Source organism: Canis lupus, chromosome 27 (assembly GCF_003254725.2).
Source record: "Canis lupus dingo isolate Sandy chromosome 27, ASM325472v2, whole genome shotgun sequence".
Taxonomy (NCBI): domain Eukaryota; kingdom Metazoa; phylum Chordata; class Mammalia; order Carnivora; family Canidae; genus Canis; species Canis lupus.
Window position 1 is genome coordinate 11,187,735 of NC_064269.1, and position 19,397 is coordinate 11,207,131.

At 39.3% G+C, this 19,397-nt stretch overlaps 1 pseudogene; it reads right to left on the reverse strand.

Annotated features, from left to right (window-relative positions):
- Nucleotides 1-228: 228 nt before the first annotated feature.
- LOC112678135 (dnaJ homolog subfamily B member 6-like) overlaps nucleotides 229-19,397 on the reverse strand; it is a 39,280-nt pseudogene continuing 20,111 nt past the window's right edge.

Below are 19,397 nucleotides of genomic sequence, written 5' to 3' on the forward strand. Positions count from 1 at the left end.
TGGGGTCCCAACAATAAACTCAGAAGTCTATGATAAACAGAGCTTCGATGAGCTGTGTATAAATAATTCAGGTGCAGTTATACTGAAAGTTGAATTCATTTGAAATCTTCAAAGACACACAAATGTTCCTGCTAATCCTCAAATGAGCTGGATAGAGTCAACATTTCTATTACATACACGGGTTTAATCATTTGTTGTCCAATCATAGCAGCTGCTCCTTAACATTTATTAGGACTTTAACTGGTGGTCTTCTCCAAGTTCTACTCTTTCTCCATCATTCTCGACAATTCCCTTTCTAGTGATTTTTCTGCCATTAACAATTTTAGTAGAACATGATATAGATTTGAAGTTGTGCATCCCCAACCACCAAAGTCCATGGAAGAAAATGAAGTGAGGCCCTCTTGACCTGGTGAACCAAAAGAAGTAAATCCTGTATCAATGAAGAAAATACACCCTCAAAAAAGACGGAAATCCACTGAAGGCAGAGAAAAACAACCTGTACCACAGAACCTGCTCCTGCAATTTGTGTCAAATGAGAAATGGATTTCCATTTGCCCCCCAAAAAAGTCCTCAAAAAAGTCCTCAAATGGGTCTTTGAAGAAACCCAATGAAAACAGTCCCTTCCACAAAAAAATGCCCTGAAGACCTGGTCTGGGCTGCAGAAGCTAAAGCCAAATCCAAAGGGACTATCAAAATAATCTACCTCCACCCTCCACCTCCACCCTCCACCTCCATTTAATCCTTCTTTGACCTATTTATCATAGACGTCCTCTTTTTTAACATCTGATAACACCTCATACGCCTCAGCTACCTGTCTGAGTTTTCCCTCCACTTCTTGTTTATTCTCAGGATGCCACTTCTGTGCCAGATTTGGATGTGCCTTTTTAATAAGCTCGACTGAGACATGTCCCTGCCCGCCTAGAACTTCAGAGTGATCCAGCAGGTTGAACCAGGCTGTGGACCGAGTGTGAGGACAGAGCCACAGGGGGCAAGGGGGAAATGGGGTGCAGGGCCAGGACTAGGAACCCTGAGTGGGGAGGGGTGGGACCAGAGACTTGGCAGGTGCACCCCCAGACCTTCCACAGGAGGACTCTGGCAGAGCTGGGGGCCCCTTCTCACACTCTCCATTCTTTCCTTTCTCCCACAAACGAGCAGAAAGTAAGTGGTAACTTTCTTATTCATCTCATTCCAAAGAATAGATGCTTCTCTAATGAACCCGCATGTAACTCCATTTTTAGGAACAAACTTTTCAAGTATAAACGTTCATAAACGTCTATTCCATCATCTTTTTTAGTTTGCTGGGTCACATTTTCCAGAAAATGAAGAATATTGGAAGAAGTCCCAGAAAGCCTGGGGCAGGGCCACTATACATCATGAATTGTGACATAGAATTCTACTTTCAAGTGGTTTTCTTTTCAGCTTTTTAGTTTGGAAAATGTCATTTTCTGAGGTGTGCAGCTAAGATCTGCGAACACCACCACAATGAGAGATACATCTTTGAACTGTTTGCAGGTAAGACAATTAACCTCACTGTTAAAAAATATACATATACAATATGTCACATTATATATATTATATATATGTATTTAGTCAGACCACTTACCCAAGGATGGGATGAAAATTATACCAAATTATGCCCAATTTTACTCTGTAAAAGAACTGAAATAACAGAAATGTGGGGGAAAAGGTCAGTGTGAGTGTACAGGAATTTTGTATAGCATAGTGGCCTCTGAGTCATGCAAAACTGGGTTCATAGCTCCTACGTGGCCATTTTCTAGCTAGCAGTGTCAACTTGGGCTTGGTACTTAACCCCTGAAAAGCCTCAACATCCTCATCAGTATAAAGGGCTATAAATTAACCTACCCAACTAGGTCCTCAGGAGGATTAAATGAGATAATCCATGTGAAAGACTTCACAGAGCGCCTGACACATAGGAAGCACTCCATAAACACATGTCACCATCATTTCTGAGACATAGCCATCTGTTCCATAGGCTGGTTGTTATGAATACGTACTGAGTGGAGATTGTAAGACACCAAAAAGGTGGCAACTCCTATGAATTGCATGATGATTTTCAGTGGCAAGTAAAATGCTAATCCGCCCTCTGTGTACCACAGTCTGACCTTGAAAGTGTTTTCCAGACTCTGGTGAAAGTCATAGGAGCTCAGGTCTGCAGTCACAAAAGGAATGTGGCTCTTAAAAGCTTACGACAGACCACAGATATGGGGCAGTTAACTTATCAAGAGGAAATGGGCTCTGGTTTTCTTTGCAGGCCTCAGATCCAGGAGCTGCAAAGTTGAGTCACCAGCTTGCTATCTGACCCCAGGCCAGCCACTTAACCTCTCCCTGACCCCATTTCCTTGCTTAAAATCAACTCTCTGCTCGTGTTCCGTTCAAGTCATTATCTCTACCCACAAAAAATGGTAGTGACTAAGGTGTCCCGAAAATTTGGAAAATCAATTATTCAGTGAGTTGGGTTTGCAAAATAGAACTGTGAAGGATTGGGAAATGAATAAGTCTAGCTCGGCTTTTTGGTGTCTTGGTATTATTTTAGGAGTTCCCTTCCTGGAACAAAATCACCAATCCAGACAATAAGCTTTGTCTGACACTGTGACCCTAGTTGCTGATGAAGCTTTCTTGTGTTGGTATTTCTGGGAGTGACAGAATGGAAGAGAACAGGAGCCCTTTTGTCAAAAGGTAGTCAAGAGGGAAATAAATTTTAGTTATTTAAAGAGAATTTAGGACAAGTAAGGCAGTGTCATTTGTTAAAGAACTAGACCAGCAGCTTGGATTATTGGGTTTTACACTCAGCTTCTGTCTCTTTTACGTAACCTAGGACAATTTAAACAACTATGGGTAACCATAGGAGTAGTTCCTAAACTAATGAGCTGTCCCAACTACCAACTTAAATAAATTGAATGTATATATATATACCCCTCAGTACTCACTGAGACAAATTTCTCACCTTCCTGGGGTCTGCTCTGAACACCCTGAATACAAAGGTATATTGTGTTTGGTTTTTTGTCCTTACTCACACAATGACTAGCTCCAGAAATATCGTTGACAAAGGAGGTGATGAGGGAAAGTGTCTAAAGTGTCAAATCTAAAAGTAAATGAAGTTTACCTTTTTTGTCAGAGTTTTTTAAACATCAACCATCTTCCAAAACAAAAAATGCTTGAGATATTCTACACCTTTTCCTGCCTTCGTGCTGATTTGACGTCAGCCATATCACCATTAATTGACTTCCTGGCCTATAATAATTTTTTCTGTTTCCTTACTTGCTAACAGAAGCAGCCCTTCCTGCTTCTAATTTGGTTCTTTTAAGCTACTGAGAAATCAAATTAACAAGGCATATCAGTTCAAGTTAGGTTCAGCTGGGAGTTATAGAAACCCAACTGTATCAGCTTAAATGCAATAGGCATATTTGCTTATGTAAAGAAGTGTAGAGGGAAGCAGGACACCTGGATAGTTCAGTCCAGCAGGCATGTGACTCTTGATTTAGGCTCAGATCATGATCTCAGAGTCATGAGATTGAGCCCCATGCCAGGCTCCATGCTGAGCGTGGAACCTGCTTAAGATTCTCTCTTTCTCTCTCTAGTCTGCCCCTCTCCCTACCCCTGCTTGCTCTTGCTCTCTGCCACACTCTCCCTCAAAAAAAAAAAAAAAAAAAAGGAGAGGTAAAAAATCCAGGTAGGAAGACTCCAGACCTCCTTCTGAGGCCATCTGTCTTAGCTCTGTTCTATGTGACTTGTCATAGTTGGAGAGCTTTTGGAGTTCTAACCATTACAATTCCTTTGCAAGCAACAGAAAGAAGGAAGGAAAGAGTAACTAAAAGATACAACTCTCCTTTTGTTTTGTTTTGGTTTTTGTTTTTTTGGTTTTTTTTTTACCAAACTGTCCCGAAAGTCCTACCAACATTTTTATTACATTTTATGAACCAAAACTTAGCCACTTTGACTCCACCTAGCTAAAAGGGAAGCACAATTCTCCAAACCAGTATATTACATATATATTCAGATACTCTAAAGGCTTCTGCTTACTTTATTATTTCCCTGTTCTCAAGATGTAGAGATTGCCAGAAATCTTGCCTTCTGATAGGCAGCAATTGTCCTGAATTATCAGGAATGGAGCATTACAAGTAGAATGTTATCACTGGGTGCCAGTGCTGGGTGACATTTGGAGAGCAGGCAAGGTCTCATCCTCTTTGTAAGTTGTAAAACTCTGTTTTCCGGTCTCTTAAAAATACATGCCTTCTTTTAAAAACATAAAAATCATCTGACTTCTTTTATTGTTATTTGAAAAATTATATTAGATATTATTATTCAAGCTATGCAAACACTCCCATACACCAATGGAAATTCTGAATTCCACCACCTGCTTTGAGACTATTCAAGGACAATGTCAAGCAAAGGATAGACACAAAGTGTTGGTTTCATCGGATACTTGGGAAGACTGAGAAGATGGAAGGCGTCATGTCTCTGGATCCACATTCTGGTTATTTGGCCTGCTGATTTATTGGCCACCAAATTAGAGAGATAAACTGAAGATCTGATCCAAATTAACTATAGTACTTTATGGACTAAAATAGAGACATTAAGTCTAATGAGACCACATTAAGTAGGTAATGCATTCCAACCAAATGCAAGGAGATGTCATATTTAATGAAGAAGAGGATTGTGAAAAAGCATAGTTAGAGCTTCCAAGTACATGGAGATGACTTCTTGCACTTCGAGGACCCGGTAACTCATTGAACGAATGAATGGGTATCGTAAACTAGTAGGCACAGACCAGGAGATAGGAGACTGGGATGATCAGATGAAAGAAACATCAAATAGTTTGGTGGTTTCCAACCAGTAAACAGAAGATCCCAGAGGGAGGCCTAGTAGCTACTGCAAATGCTTTTAATCCCTTATGTCCCATAAGCACTTTTCTGTAGATTTAAAAAGAAAAGTACAATCACCTTCGTAATGGGGTGGTACAATGTGCCAGAATATATTCAAGAGTCCACAAAGCTTCTACAAGGAGAATTCACAAAAGAAAATCTTCTCAATCTCCCAGGCAAATGCTCAGAATCTGGTAGAGAATGGACAGCTTCAAGTTTCTAGCTCTGTGGAGCATTTCCTTTATATAATGCTTTCTGAAGGTTTCCACCAAAGTAGCCCTTGAAAACTGAGAAGAGAGGTTACCAAAGCCTGGAAGGTTTTCTAGCACATTCCAAAGAAGTGCCCAGCATCAAGCGTGTGATTCCTTAGAAGTTGTCCTTCAACTTCTATGTATTTACAATACATGTAAATTGTATTCTATCCAAGAGATAGTATTTGTTTTAATCTTTTAATTTTCACCAACATTAAAACATGATTGCCATATTTTCCATCTTATTATATCCTCCATGCCTTCTAATATCCTGAGAGTACACATAGCTCATTTTAAAAACTGAAAATCTGACCTGCGAATAACCCAAGGGGTTACTGTGCTTAACCTTGCTTGAATGTTTTCATGTGCCACTTAGATAATTTTTAATGGGGTTTAAAAATGCTCAGCCCTTGGGTATTTCTAAATTATATTGTGCCGTCACATTTAGCTGGGCCTCCCCTCACTTCACCAGCTGAGGGTGGAAATAGGGAAGATTATAAGCTGTCAGATGATAGTAATCACCCACACAAAGGGAATAAAGAGATTTTATGGAATACAATCTCTGAAAGATCACTGACATGAAACCAGAACTATGTTTTTCAAACACAAGTAATATAGGAACTTCTTTCAGAGGAAAATGACCCATAATTTTAAATGCAGACCTAACCATTTTGACTTAAATGGTCTCCATCAGAAAGCTACTAAATGTAAATAATAATAGCATATAACTTGGTATTAAGTATTTCTGTTTATGTTCTTACACAACTACATAATCAAAACAAATTTACATGTTAAATAAGGGCAAAACCAACAAATTAACAGTTTTAATTTTATGTAACCTATGATGTTGTATAGGAAATAAATCAGTGTGAATAAGATTATTACATTTGATTTTTTTTAGTAACTGTAAATAAAAACTTGAGCACAGAAATTGCAGAATGTTAGTTATAAATCAGTCATCTAGATGACCAAGAATATGCTTAAAATTTTTTTAATTATCATCAAAGTAAATGAAAAATATTTTAATTACCATGGAAAATACCCAGCCTTCTAAGAGTATATCTGTAGACCTCCTCTCCTCCATGCCTAGTTTAAATGCATTGATCTAGTGGAAAGAATAAAGAGATATAAATACGATGAGAGTTCTTAGCATTCCGCGTTGTTCTGTGTATGCGCCTGTCTCCAGCACTAAAGAACTCTCTTTCAAAAATGCAGTCTGGCTTATTAGTGTATTCCTAGGTCCTAGTACAGTGCCTGGCACATAGAAGGCCCTAAAAATATATTTAGTGAGTGAATGAATACATTTCCTAGAATTCTACAAAAGGGTTTCAATCTAGGTGCTAATCAACAGAGTAAGGAAAAACTGCCCTAAAAGTTAATGGAAGATGTGCAGTGATAAAATTTTGGATATTGTGAATAGATTCATCTCTCCCTGGGAAGATGATCACAGCAGCTGCTGGGATGTAGAGGTCTGGGAAATGACTGGAGTTAATTGAGTTGCCAGAAGCTTTGGAGGAAATTATGGTCCTGGAGCTCGAGGTTACCAGTGATGGGGGTAGGCTTATGTTTTACTGTCTTAAAATGCTCTTTCTAGATCCCAAAGAGAGAAATAGGTACATTTGCAAAATAATTTTCGATTTATGTCAATATTCAACTCAAAAGGGAAATGGAACCATGCATTTAAATCTAACTTGTAAGTATGAATGACATAATTATGAAATACGATGATCACATGGTACTAATTTCATTTTCCTGCCCATCAAAAAGAAGCTGAGAAAAGCATTAATTAACCAGAATAGCAAAATTTTGTTTCTATTCTTTCTTTATTTGGGGGGGGGGGCAGGGAGCTAAATTTCTTGAACATAAAAATAATCTTTTCTTTTCCTAAGTATGAATCATAAAAGTAAGTAAAATGACAAACTATCTTCTTTTAAAAGAGGCAGAAGATAAGTTTTGGTGTGCACAAAATAATCAGAATTCAAGGTGTAATTTCCAATCTTTTCCCCACTCCTAAGAAGATAAACAGAAATATTTTCTCTCTGCAAAGGCCCAACAACTGACAACACTACTGTTTTACCCATCCTAAAAGACAGGTGTGATAAAAGATACTGATCATATGGTCTGGCAAGAATGGAGGATATTATATAAAAACACTTTCTCCGTATAATTTAAGATATGAAGGAAAATGCATTTTAACCAAAATCTTTCCATATTGAAAATTTATAATTTAAATATTACTTTCTCATGTTTACTTTCTCAAACTCCCTTTTTTAATCTTAAAATATAACCTAATTACAGTGGTAAGTTTTTGAAGTGGAAATCCATAGTTCTAGAATGAGATCTATAAACAATGTGTCTTGGGGTTTTTTAATTCAATTTAATTAACATATAGTGTATTATTAGTTTCAGAGGTAGAATTTAGTGATTCATCAGTTGCATATAACACCCAGGGCTCATTACATTAAGTGCCCTCCTTAATGCCTATCACCCAGTTACCCCAGCCCCCATTGACCTACCCCCCAGCAACCCTCAGTTTGTTTCCTGGGGTTCAGTGTCTCTTATGGTTTGCCTCCCTCTCAATTTTCATCTTATTTTATTTTTCCTTCCCTTCCCTACGTTCGTTTTGTTTCTTAAATTCCACATATGAATGAGATCATATGGTATCTGTCCTTCACTGACTTATTTCACTTAGCATAATACCTTCTAGTTCCATCCATGTAATTGTTAATGGCAAGATTTCATTCTTTTTGATGGCTGACCAATAATCCAGTTTCTTTCTGGGTTCTTTCCATATTTTGGCTATTATGGACATTGCTTCTATAAACATTGAGGTGAATGTGCCCCTTCCGATCACTATGTTTGTGTCATTTCGATAAATACCCAGTAGTACAATTGCTAGGTCATTGTGTAGCTCTATTTCTCACTTTTTAGGAATCTCCATACTGTTTTCCAGAGTGGCTGCACTAGTTTGTATTCCTACCAACAGTGGAAGAGTGTTCCCCTTGCTCTGCATCCTTACCAACATCTGTTGTTTCCTGAACTGTTAATTTTAGCCACGCTAACTGGTGTGAGGTGATACCTCACTGTGGTTTTAATTTATATTTCCCTGATGCCAAGTGATGTTGAGCATTTTTTTCATGTGACTGTTGGCCATTTGTATGTCTTCTTTGGAGAAATGTCTGTTTGTGTCTTCTGCCCGTTTCTTGACTGAATTATTTGTTTGTTAGGTGTTGAGTTTGATGAATTCTTTATAGATTTTGGATACTATAAACATAATGTTTTTTGCTGGGTTACCACATGCCTCTTACCTATATATTCCTTGATTCTGAAATTTTTATTTTTAATTTAACATTTTTAGTATTACTTGTAATACTTGTAAGTTCCCTCACATCCTTGAAGGAATAATGTGGTGGGTAGATGGATGAATGTTGGATGAATGCACAGATGGGTGGGTGGACAGATGGGCAGATGGGTAGATGGATATACAGAGAAAGAACTAAAAATGCTATTAGCACATAATCAGTAAATATTGTAAGACAATATATAAAAAAAAGCACAAAAATGTACAATACAGATCCTGGTGCTGCAGAAATTCAGGAGAGTTGATAATTATGGGATTGATAGAAAAATGTTTTATATCTTTTGGTCTCATACACTCCAGAAAAACCAACACCACATGGAACACCCAGATGTTTCTTCTTTCTGTTAAGTCTGCTCATATGGCTAGGGAAAAATCACATGGTGTCTCTCCCCTTCCTCTCAGCAAAGTGTCCAGCTTTCATAGCTTTTTTTCTAGGTCTCTAGTCTTCCTCACCCTCATTCTCAGAAGACTGCATCTCCTACTTCCCAGAGAAATGTGTAGAAATCAAATATGAATTTTCTCAATCTCTTTGTTGTCAAATCCAATGAATACATTTTGGTCCTTGACTTGCTTGACCTCTCTGAGGCCTCCGACACTGACAAAAGCTTTTCTCTTATTGAAACACTCCTTTCTTGGCAACCATGAAGTTCCCCTCACCTGAATCCTCTTACCTGTCTGGCTCTTCCACCTCAGGTCCTTCCACAGATGCTTCTTTGTCAGTTTAGATAGAGTTGCTATTTATATTAGTTAGCAATTGCTACAATAATGGTGCCTGACAAAAAAACATTCCCAAATTCAGGTGTTTATGGTGACAAGCATTTATTTTCACACTTTCAAGTCTGCAGCTGAGCTGCAGTTCAGTCAAACTAGATTGGGCTCTCTGCTTCAGACTGTGTGTCAGCTGAACTTGACTCCAGGTTGCAAGTCAGGCTCAACCTGGAGGCCAATCTACCAGTTTTTATTCTGAGGCCAGTCTGAAGTGACAGTTGCAGCTGGGGGCATATTTCTCTTAGAGAAGATCACCAGAACATGAGAGAGGAAGCCGAACTGCATGCGTATATTTTAAGTGCCTGCTCATATCATGTCCACTAACACTCCATTAGCCAAAGCAAGTCATAGAGTCCTACCCAAAGTCAAGGTATGGGTGTATCATTCATCCACCATGAACCCACTGCAAGGATGTGGCTATATAATAGAATTACCAGGAAGTAAGTAGTTCTGAATAATCATTCAATTTTGTTTCCCAGGGTTCTTTCCTCATCGCCTCTCCCTTCTCATCTCTTCTTGGGTTCTTACCCATAGTCATTTCATGTTAACAATCCCCTCCCTAGTCTATAGCTTCAATCCAGATTTTCCTGCCAGTCTCCAGATCTATATAACCAATTTCTAAATCTCTGGTTGGAATTACCACAGGCATCCGAAATGCAAGACAAAAGGATAACTTAAGGAACTGCATGCCTCATCCTTCTATAGATAAAAAACCCAAATTATGACTCCCACCCAGTTAATATTTAGCGAGTGATTATTATGTACCAAGCACTCACTGTCCTAGGGACAGGAGATAGAGCAGTGAAGAAGAGGAAGAGGAGCATGGGGAGGAGGAAGAGAAGGAGGAAGAGAAGAAGGAAGAAGAGGAGAGGAAGAATGCTACCTCGTGTTGCTTATATTCCACATGCTTGTTAAATAATTCTAAATTTTTAGGAATCAGGGTTGCATCACTGTATCCCTACAAATAATATAGAAAACAGTTTTATTCTAGGGATTAGACCATATGCAACTGTGGGAGTAGTCTCTACAGATTGATGGAGGAGTCTATACAGATGGTTTTCTCTGTGACTAGAGTAGATCCACTATAGCTAATTCACTCTGGATCAGCCAGACTGGCAATAGGGAGAGAAAGCTGAATATAGATAAGAAGAAACACAATCAGGGATGCCTGGGTGGCTCAGTGGTTGAGCGTCTGCCTTCGGCTCAGGGCGTGATCCCGGAGTCACTGGATTGAGTCCCACATCGGGCTCCCTGTGAGGAGCCTGCTTCTCCCTCTGCCTATGTCCCTGCCTCTCTTTCTCCTGTCATGAATAAATAATAAAATAAAAATCTAAAAAAATAAAAAAGAAGAAGAAGAAGAAGAAGGACAACCAGAAACTGTGAGGATGAACTGGGACCTATGTCTGCCTCATATCTCAACTTTGGTGCCCTGCCCTATGGAGTTGCACATTCACTTGGCTTAGCACATGGGGAAGCCAATGGAGCACCTGGTGAGAGTTGAAGGAGCCATGGACCTGGGAGCTACCCTGCACCAACTAGGTGAGCCAGCAGACTTGCAACTAAGGGGGTGAGTTGCTGAGGTGGCTAGTACCCAGCACCGACCTTCAAAACTCAATATGGCTGCTATTTCACTTGAACTTTCCAAATCTTGCACAGAATGTTTCCTGTGGCCAATACTAACCAAAAATCATCTAGGGAAGAGAATTCTGGAAAACACAGTTCCAGGGTAAATAAGTTGACAATGTTCAAAGCTGTCATAGTTTGTTACCATATATATGTATATTTTTATATATATAATATGTAATACATATGCATATATTACATAAACACAAATATAATATATATATGACTTAAATGTGACCTGAGTGGTGTGTTGAATTTGTATTATCCTAGAAGTGAGACAATTCACTCAAAAGGCAAGTATCAGTATAACAGTTTTTCATGGTAAACACTTGGGCCAAGCTTCAGAGGCTTATCTTTTAGAAAAATGGGATTGATAATATACTTATCTGCTTAGGGACCTTATTAACATTTTATGGAACCTGATCAAAAGATGCTAGTAAACCAATATACAAATCCCATATGTTAAGTGTGTTTAATTATTTGGAGGAAAGGTATTACATAGAGACAAGAGAACATGTTCTTTACTTGTCCAAGAACTTCCGGCCACACAGGAGCCATATAGTATTCCAAAAGAGTAATTTATTGGGGGCCTAAAAAAGTAAATGCACCAACCCCATAACTAACTCACATGCAGGTAGTAATTTACTCTCCTGGAAGCATCTGGCTCATCACTTTTACTATAGATTTCACACATATTCTGAGGAAGGTGTCAATCACTGGACTATCTGGGTACAGTTGACATAATTTAAAACAGATGTCACGTCTCAATAATGGAAAGAAGGCTCTGGTTGGAGAACTGCTGAAGGGAACAAAAAGTGCATGCAGCCAGCAGGCCCTGAAGCAGAGCCCATGGGCACAAATGCTACTCGGCAAAGGTTTACAGAAGAAGTTGGCCTACGGTACACACAAACATCCACTTTCTTTACCCTTTTTTCCCTTTGTTCCCTCTCTCTCATTGTCTATTCATCATGTTCCCTGGATCTAAGGAAAGAAGCCAATAAACTAATTCACACTAAGGTGTAAAACCCTGATAAGACAGCTATGGGATATTAACAAGGTCATAAGCCAAGGAAAAACATCCAAGCGATGAGAGTTGAGGGAATCTTGAGCCAATAAGAGAGGACATAAACCTTCAGATTCTCTCAGATTAATCCCTCCACTTATTTAGATCCTGCCTTATTCCCTATCACGGTGGACTCACAGATGGTAAGAATGAGGACTGTTTTTATTCAGCACTAGTGCTTCTCCACACACTCCAGATGTAGGGGAAACCTCAGCCCACCTTTGGTGCTTGTTTCTTATGAGCAAGTGAGGTGTTCTAACTAATAACAGGCCAGCACTCTCCCCTCCTGTACGCTCCTTTTTCTACTGACTGAAACTCAGAAGCAGTATGCTCAGAATATTTTTCTCAGTATTTATTTCTCTCACTACTGAAATGTGTCTCCAAAACTCATAGGATAGATGGAGGGTGAGAGAGAAAGAGAGAGAGAGAGAGAGAGAGAGAGAGAGAGAGAACTTCAATAACAGGGAAATGTGAATTCTCCAATAAAAGAACAAAAGGAAATAAAATACAAAGTAGCCTGAAAAAATTACCTTTCTCGTGATTGGAAAGGCTTTCAAACCAACGCTTAAGTTTACACACTGTACAGTACTGTACTTGCAGCCTTCTGGATTCCTAAAGAAGCATTCTTAATGGCCTTGCTTTGAATTGTCCCAGCCTGGTGTCTGCCCTCCCCACTGTGCCAACCCTCCATATCTCCAGCCCTTAAGCAGCTCAGATCCATGTTAATGCCAAGAAAGCACTGCATGGGGGCCCCAATTTACTGGAGCCAAGGGCAAAACTAAAGCTATGAAATTGTTTGCAAGAGCTTAAAATAACTAGTCTGGCAAAGCTAAGCTACACTTTGAGAGAGACAATGGAGCTGCAGAAGAGAATTCTAACCATCCCACTGCCCATAAATGACCTCCTGCTCTGCCCAGCGGTGTACTTCCTCCCTATGAGAACATCTCCCCTAAGGCAATGGCCGTCATTCAGTTTTTGATTTTTCACCCACATAGCATCTTTCTAAACATCCACTGAATAGTAAAAGACCAGTAGCAATGAGAGAAGGGCTCTTAATGTAATTTAATATGACTTCAGAAACCACAGCCAGGAGACAAATACATCAGTGGATGCATTTTTCTTTTAGAATGACCAAAATTTACTCATCATGAATCTTCTCTTGTTAGCATGTCCCAAAGGATTGCAAAACAAAAGCTAGATTCACCGGCTTCTTCCTTGCTAAACAAGACTCACCCTGTCCCTTGGGGCAGCCAGCAACCAGAAAATGTCTGCACCCTGCCCCACAGGGCAAGCGACTGAGAGCAAGAAGGAGTCTAAACTAAGGAAAGCTGGGTGGAGGAGGTCCCAGCCCCACCTGCACCGTCCAGGGCATTGAACCAAGTCACTTGGATGGAGGTCCAACAATTGAGGACAGGTTAATCAACACCAATCTTGGCATTTCTCTGTAGCAGGCACAGAACCAACACGATGCACCAACAGGAGCACAGACACTTGCCTTCTTGCCAAACCCTCAGGCAAGCTGGATCCGGTCTCCATTATCTAATTTGATTCTGGGCTCCTGGCTACAATGGTGGATGAGGTCCAAGGCCTAGTAAATCCCCAAGCCCTGAGTGGTTCCCAGGAACTCAGGTCAGCTCTGGCACCTGCATAGAGTCAATGCCCAGGCTATATACCTTCCCCTCTCCTCCACTAACAAATAAACAGTTTTCAAGCTGGGCCCTGGAGATTTCCAAACTGGAGCTAGCCAGGAATTAGACAGGATATTCTTAAACAAACATGAGCAGAAGCTGCCATTACCAGGTCAGGATGTCTGAGATGCTAGGAGCCCTGGCACAATCCTGAGTACACTGACTCCCAGACTGATGACGAACGTTTCAAAGTTTTATATCTCCCTCAAATGTCTAATATTTTAAACACTAAAACTTGTCCTAGATATATCTATATTCCTCTATAGCTCTCACACCTTACAAGCTATTTTTTTATTGTTACTCTGGCCGCCTGATAAATTTCGGGGGTTTAGAATCCACTTTTGATTCATCCTGGTATCCCTAGAATCTAGCATTGAGTCTGGCACACAATATATGAACAACAAAACTTAATTGAAATGAATTATTCTTGCTGACAATGTGGTACATATCACAGGTCTTGTACTCCCTTGTATTAAAATATTTATATATTTACTTATATACCATATTATAAGCATGTAGAAGTCTAGAGGCATCATAGGTGACCAATAAATATGTTCATCAAATAAATGAAGTTGGAGAAATCATTAATTTCTCAAAACCAAGAAATTTTTAGAAAACAAATTTAGACTTATTATTTTGAAATATCTACCACCAAATTCTTTTAACCACCATTGCTAAAAATGTTATATATTGTGTTGAAGATTGGTGCAGAATGATATATATTGGCTTTAACCACCTCTTCTAATCAATATCCTAATGAGCACAAAGGGGAAAGGGGAAAGCTCCCCAAAATGTCAAAGGCTTAGTTAAAGAACAGAAAACTTATTGCCTAACATTTTCTATACTACAAGGATACTTAATCAGCTGGCTATAATGGGAGAGTGTTGGGCGTTCATAGTGTTGGTAGTCTCTGGGCATCAGCACTTGGTCTCTGGCTTGTTACCCCGCAGTTTGGAGCTAGGGGCAGACGTCCTGAAGCAACTTTCTTCTCTCAAACACACTAGACATTTAACTAGTTGAGCCAAATAGTTCTCATGGATACTTCTCATATCAAGAATTGTGTGATGTCTGTATATTATTTGGTTAATATATTTTCAGTGTTAATAAATTCAAATTGGTGGGGTGCCTGGGTGGTTCAGCGGTTGAGTGTCTGCCTTCGGCTCGGGCCGTGATCCAGGGACCTGGGATCGAGTCCCACGTCGGGCTCCCTAGATGGAGCCTGCTTCTCCCTCTGCCTTGTGTCTCTGCCTCCTCTCTCTCTCTCTGGGTGTGTGTCTCTCATGAATAAATAAATTAAATATTTTTAATTAATTAATTCAAGTTGGTGAATATTACTAGAAAACAGGAAATTCCTAAGTAAAGGTGAAAAATTAATGCACATCAACGTCCTACGCAATACAGATTATGATGCAATTCATTAAGTGAAACAATATTTCTCAAAGGGTCTAGAAGAATAGAACCTGGATGACATCTTAAATATACACCATTCTAATTTTACCCAAGCTAAATAATTGCATGTTATTACAATAATACACACAATTACTAGGTAATAATAGGGTTGTATTCATATACTAAGCACTTTACAAACTACAAGTACAATGGTATTTGCAGTAATGGTTACCATCAAGTTTGCAGAAAGCTTGCTGCCTCCGTTGTCACATGGTCACGTGCCCTAGTACAACTGAATCTTCCAAAATCCTTACAAATGTCTCAAAGGAGCAAGATAACCGAGGAAGAGAGAGGTGAAGGAGGTTTGCTGTTTGCAGAAGGATCTTGGTTTATGAAAACAAGCATGAATTTAGCAGTCAGACTAATCTGGATTTGAATTCTGTCTCTCATGTCCAACCTGTGTGACCTTGGGCAAGTGATTTAACTACTCTTTCCTAATCGGCAAGAACTATGACAAAATACCCTTCAAAAAACTGACGCAAAGATTAAGCTAGAATAATGTATGTGAAAGCACCTTGCATCACACTTGGAAGATAATACGTGCTCATAAATTTTTAGTTTTCTTTTTTATGTAGAGTGAATTTTTTGCTTAAAACTCACAGCCAACGCTAAGGAATATGGATAGCTTTACCCACCCCCATTTTCCCCACATTCTCTGCGGTAACCAGGCCCCAACACATTTCTACCCTCATCCTCCCCTTCTTCTTCAGGTAAAATGAAATTTTTGGTCTCAGATAACTGAAATGTTAATGAGCTAAATCAAGATACCTTCCTATAGGCAATGACGGAGGGGGGGATCCAGATTTTTGGTTCACCCTGGTATCCTTAGGCAGCATCAGATAAAGGAAGTAGTCTGTAAGGTTTTTCATCTAAAAATAAATAAATAAAATAAGACACAAGCTGAAAAATCTAAGTTCTCCTGTTCTGGAGACAGGGTGGTAACTAGTTCAGTGGAGACTGCAGGGAAAATACTATGTTAACCTAACTAGATAATTGTACAAGGTCCCTTCCATGCAGGAAACCCAGAGTCCTTTCATATCAAAAGTTCTGCTTGTACTGAGAATATATTTGCCCTACTTTAGAAGTTCTGGAACTCTCTTAGACCACTAAAGGGAGCAAACACTTCAAAACTGAAAGCTCCTCATATGGTTTCCCTTTAGGTTATATTTAGTTCACTAAAGGAAAAGTAATTTACCTGGAAGATTTATTATGCATTTCCAAAAGGTAGACATTTACTCTCTCCTCATCACCAGGATTAGGCACAATTATGTCATTAACCTTCCAAACATTCCTTCTGGAATGGTGGTGAATTTCCTAATAACCATTATGGTCAAGCTGAGGTCAGAGGTAAACAAAAGGTTAAGTATCACAGACCCTGGGGTCATATAACTTCAGAGGCAAAAACCATGATTGGAATCTAGGTTCTCTGGCTAATTACCTCACTGCTGTCCAGACTGGTGTGTCTCTTCTGATGCCTACAGAGACTGTTAGTTTCTGATGTTCACAGGTCAAGAGGAAAGCTCAAAAAAATTCGGGAAAAATGATCAAATAGCCAGGGACAGAAAGAGGGGCTCCTCAGCCTGCTTCATCATGGTTATTTATGGCCTGCCTATCAGAGAGACAGCTTACACAGCTAGGGCTTTATAGAGAAAAATCTAGACCAGATGAGTGAGTGCATTCAACGTGGTCAACTAATCTGGGACAGAGCAGCATTAGCTAGTACGGAGACAAAAGAGGGTTCTTGCTGCTGACCTTTTTCATGCTCCCTACCTAGGAAATAGGCAGAAAATTCTCTAATATTATCCTGTTTGCAGCTCAGAGCCTAAGTTTACAAAGTTAAAATAAGTAGAATTTACTGAGATTCTACTGCATGCTATACACTATGTTGGACATTTTATACACATTCTCTTACTTAATCTTTATAAGAACCCTACAAGTTCTTTTTTTTTTTTTTTTCCCTACAAGTTCTATATTATGCTCCCATTTTACCACTGAGAGTACCAAGTGAAGCAACAGAGCTCGGACATTTACTAACCAAGGTTTAGCAGACTCCAAAGTTTGTGATCTTTCTGTTGTATTTTAATTTTCTTGCAAAGAAACTATAAAGTGAAGGCCAGATCAGACCAGTCCCCCTTCTTTCTCTCTCTCTCTCTCTCTTTCTCTCTCTCTCTCGACCACTCACCAGCAATTTGGGGGATTTCTTGGAAGTAAAATCAGTTCCACCTCAGGAATCAGTTTGCCTCCTCCTATGTATGCCAAGGAAGGACTACATGGATATTGATCACAATACCTGATTAATCACAAGATTCCCATAACCCAAACTCTAAACTTCCATTAGAGGAAATGATGAGGGTTATATGGCTGCCTGACATGGCCGCAGATTCCATTGCCCCCAAAGATAGTAGTACTTAATATTATACCTGCCAGAAACACAACAAAAGCATAAAAGGTAATCTTTAAAATAAACATGATCTTTGTCATTTCCCTCTCTTGTTGCCTTTTTCCCCCTCTACTCCTGATTTAGGACCTGCCTCTTCTCTTTGGAATCTAGAATATCTAAAGCAGGGCTTCTCAACCTCAGCATTATTGACATTTGGGGTTGGATAACACAGTGAGTGGGGACTGCCCCGTCCATTGTGAAATGTTTAGCAGCATCACTGGCCTCTACTCATTAGATGCCAGTAGCAACACCCTCCCCAATCATGAAAATCAAAAATGTCTCCAGATGTTGCTCAATGTCCCCTAGAGGACAAAATTACCCCCTGATTAAGAATCACTGGTCTCAATTATGGACTTAGTTACCAAAAAGCTCTAAGAAGCTCTAAATAGAATGTTATTGTACTGCCCTGAGATCATTTTCAGGACACAACACTGCTGTCATCTTAAAAGGCTGATATTCTGGACTCAAAAGAAAAGTAGATGGCATTCTCCAGGCATCACCTGCAGTGAAGAAAAATAAAGAAGTTCCAATCTTAGGGAATTTTGCAGAAAGTAGTCATCTGTTTCCTAGGTAGTAAGTGGACTCCCACTGCCCCCAAAAATTCCAGAATGAATAGACTCATTCTTCAAAATGTGTGCTTGTGTATGTATCTTTTCAGTGGAATCTTCTTAAACCAGAATAAGTTATGAGATTGTGAAAAACACAATTTTCTACTTCTACCTATAGTGTTATTTTTTTCCTTGGTGCAAATGAATCAAAGACTAAAACTTAAAGATAAAATAATAATAATAATTAATTAATAAATAAAACTTAAAGGTATTCGATGGGCATAAACAAATTTTCTTAAAAAAATTAGGAAAGTAATGTCAACTGTTACTATGTTGTTTGAGCCTTGAAATTATTTTAGTTCTATACAGTTTTTGTCTTTATTCCTAGGCCTTAATAAACTTATAAAATGAGGAAAAAGTGGCACAACAGCAATAGAAGCACTGATTTAGGTCTTCTTTCCACCTTTTTCTATTTTAAATTTTTTTGTGATCTGACTTGAGTCAGTTTTACCAGGAATTAATCATTGAAGTTCTTGTTTGGCTGTTAGATTTGTCTGTGAATAAACACTGAATAGTAGGTGAAATATAAGCAAATATCTGCAAGCATTGTAGTATAGAGCCAGCAATGGGAGGGTTGGTTTAGGAGGGGCTGAAGATAGAACGATTTGAGGTAATAGGACATATGAACTGTCTCAGTCATTCCATATTGTTAAATCGGTATACAATGTTCTAAACTCTTGGAGAAGACTCAAAGGAAAACTGTATGTAGATAAAAATATGTACACGCATAACGATTTAATCCTCACAAAAACCCCAGACTGTGATTATCTCATTTTTCTGGTAAGAAACAGAGGCACAAAAAAGGTAAGTAACTCACTCAACACCAAAATTAGTTAAGAGGCAGAGGCAAGACTTGAACCCTGGCACTTTGATTCCCAAGCTCACTCAACTCATGCACACTCTTTAGGAGACTTAGAAGCAAGGATCTAGGAAGGAAATGGATCATTTTTCCCAAAGAAATGTAAAGCGATAGATCATTAAAAATATGGCCACACTGAAGGAAGACCTGGCAATAACTCTGTTAATTTGATCATCATATAGAGAAATTCCTCTGGAGTTAGGAAGAAAAGGGCCGGGATCCCTGGGTGGTGCAGTGGTTTAGCGCCTGCCTTTGGCCCAGGGCGCGATCCTGGAGACCCGGGATCGAATCCCACGTCAGGCTCCCGGTGCATGGAGCCTGCTTCTCCCTCTGCCTGTGTCTCTGCCTCTCTCTCTCTCTCTCTGTGACTATCATAAATAAATAAAAATTAAAAAAAAAAAAGG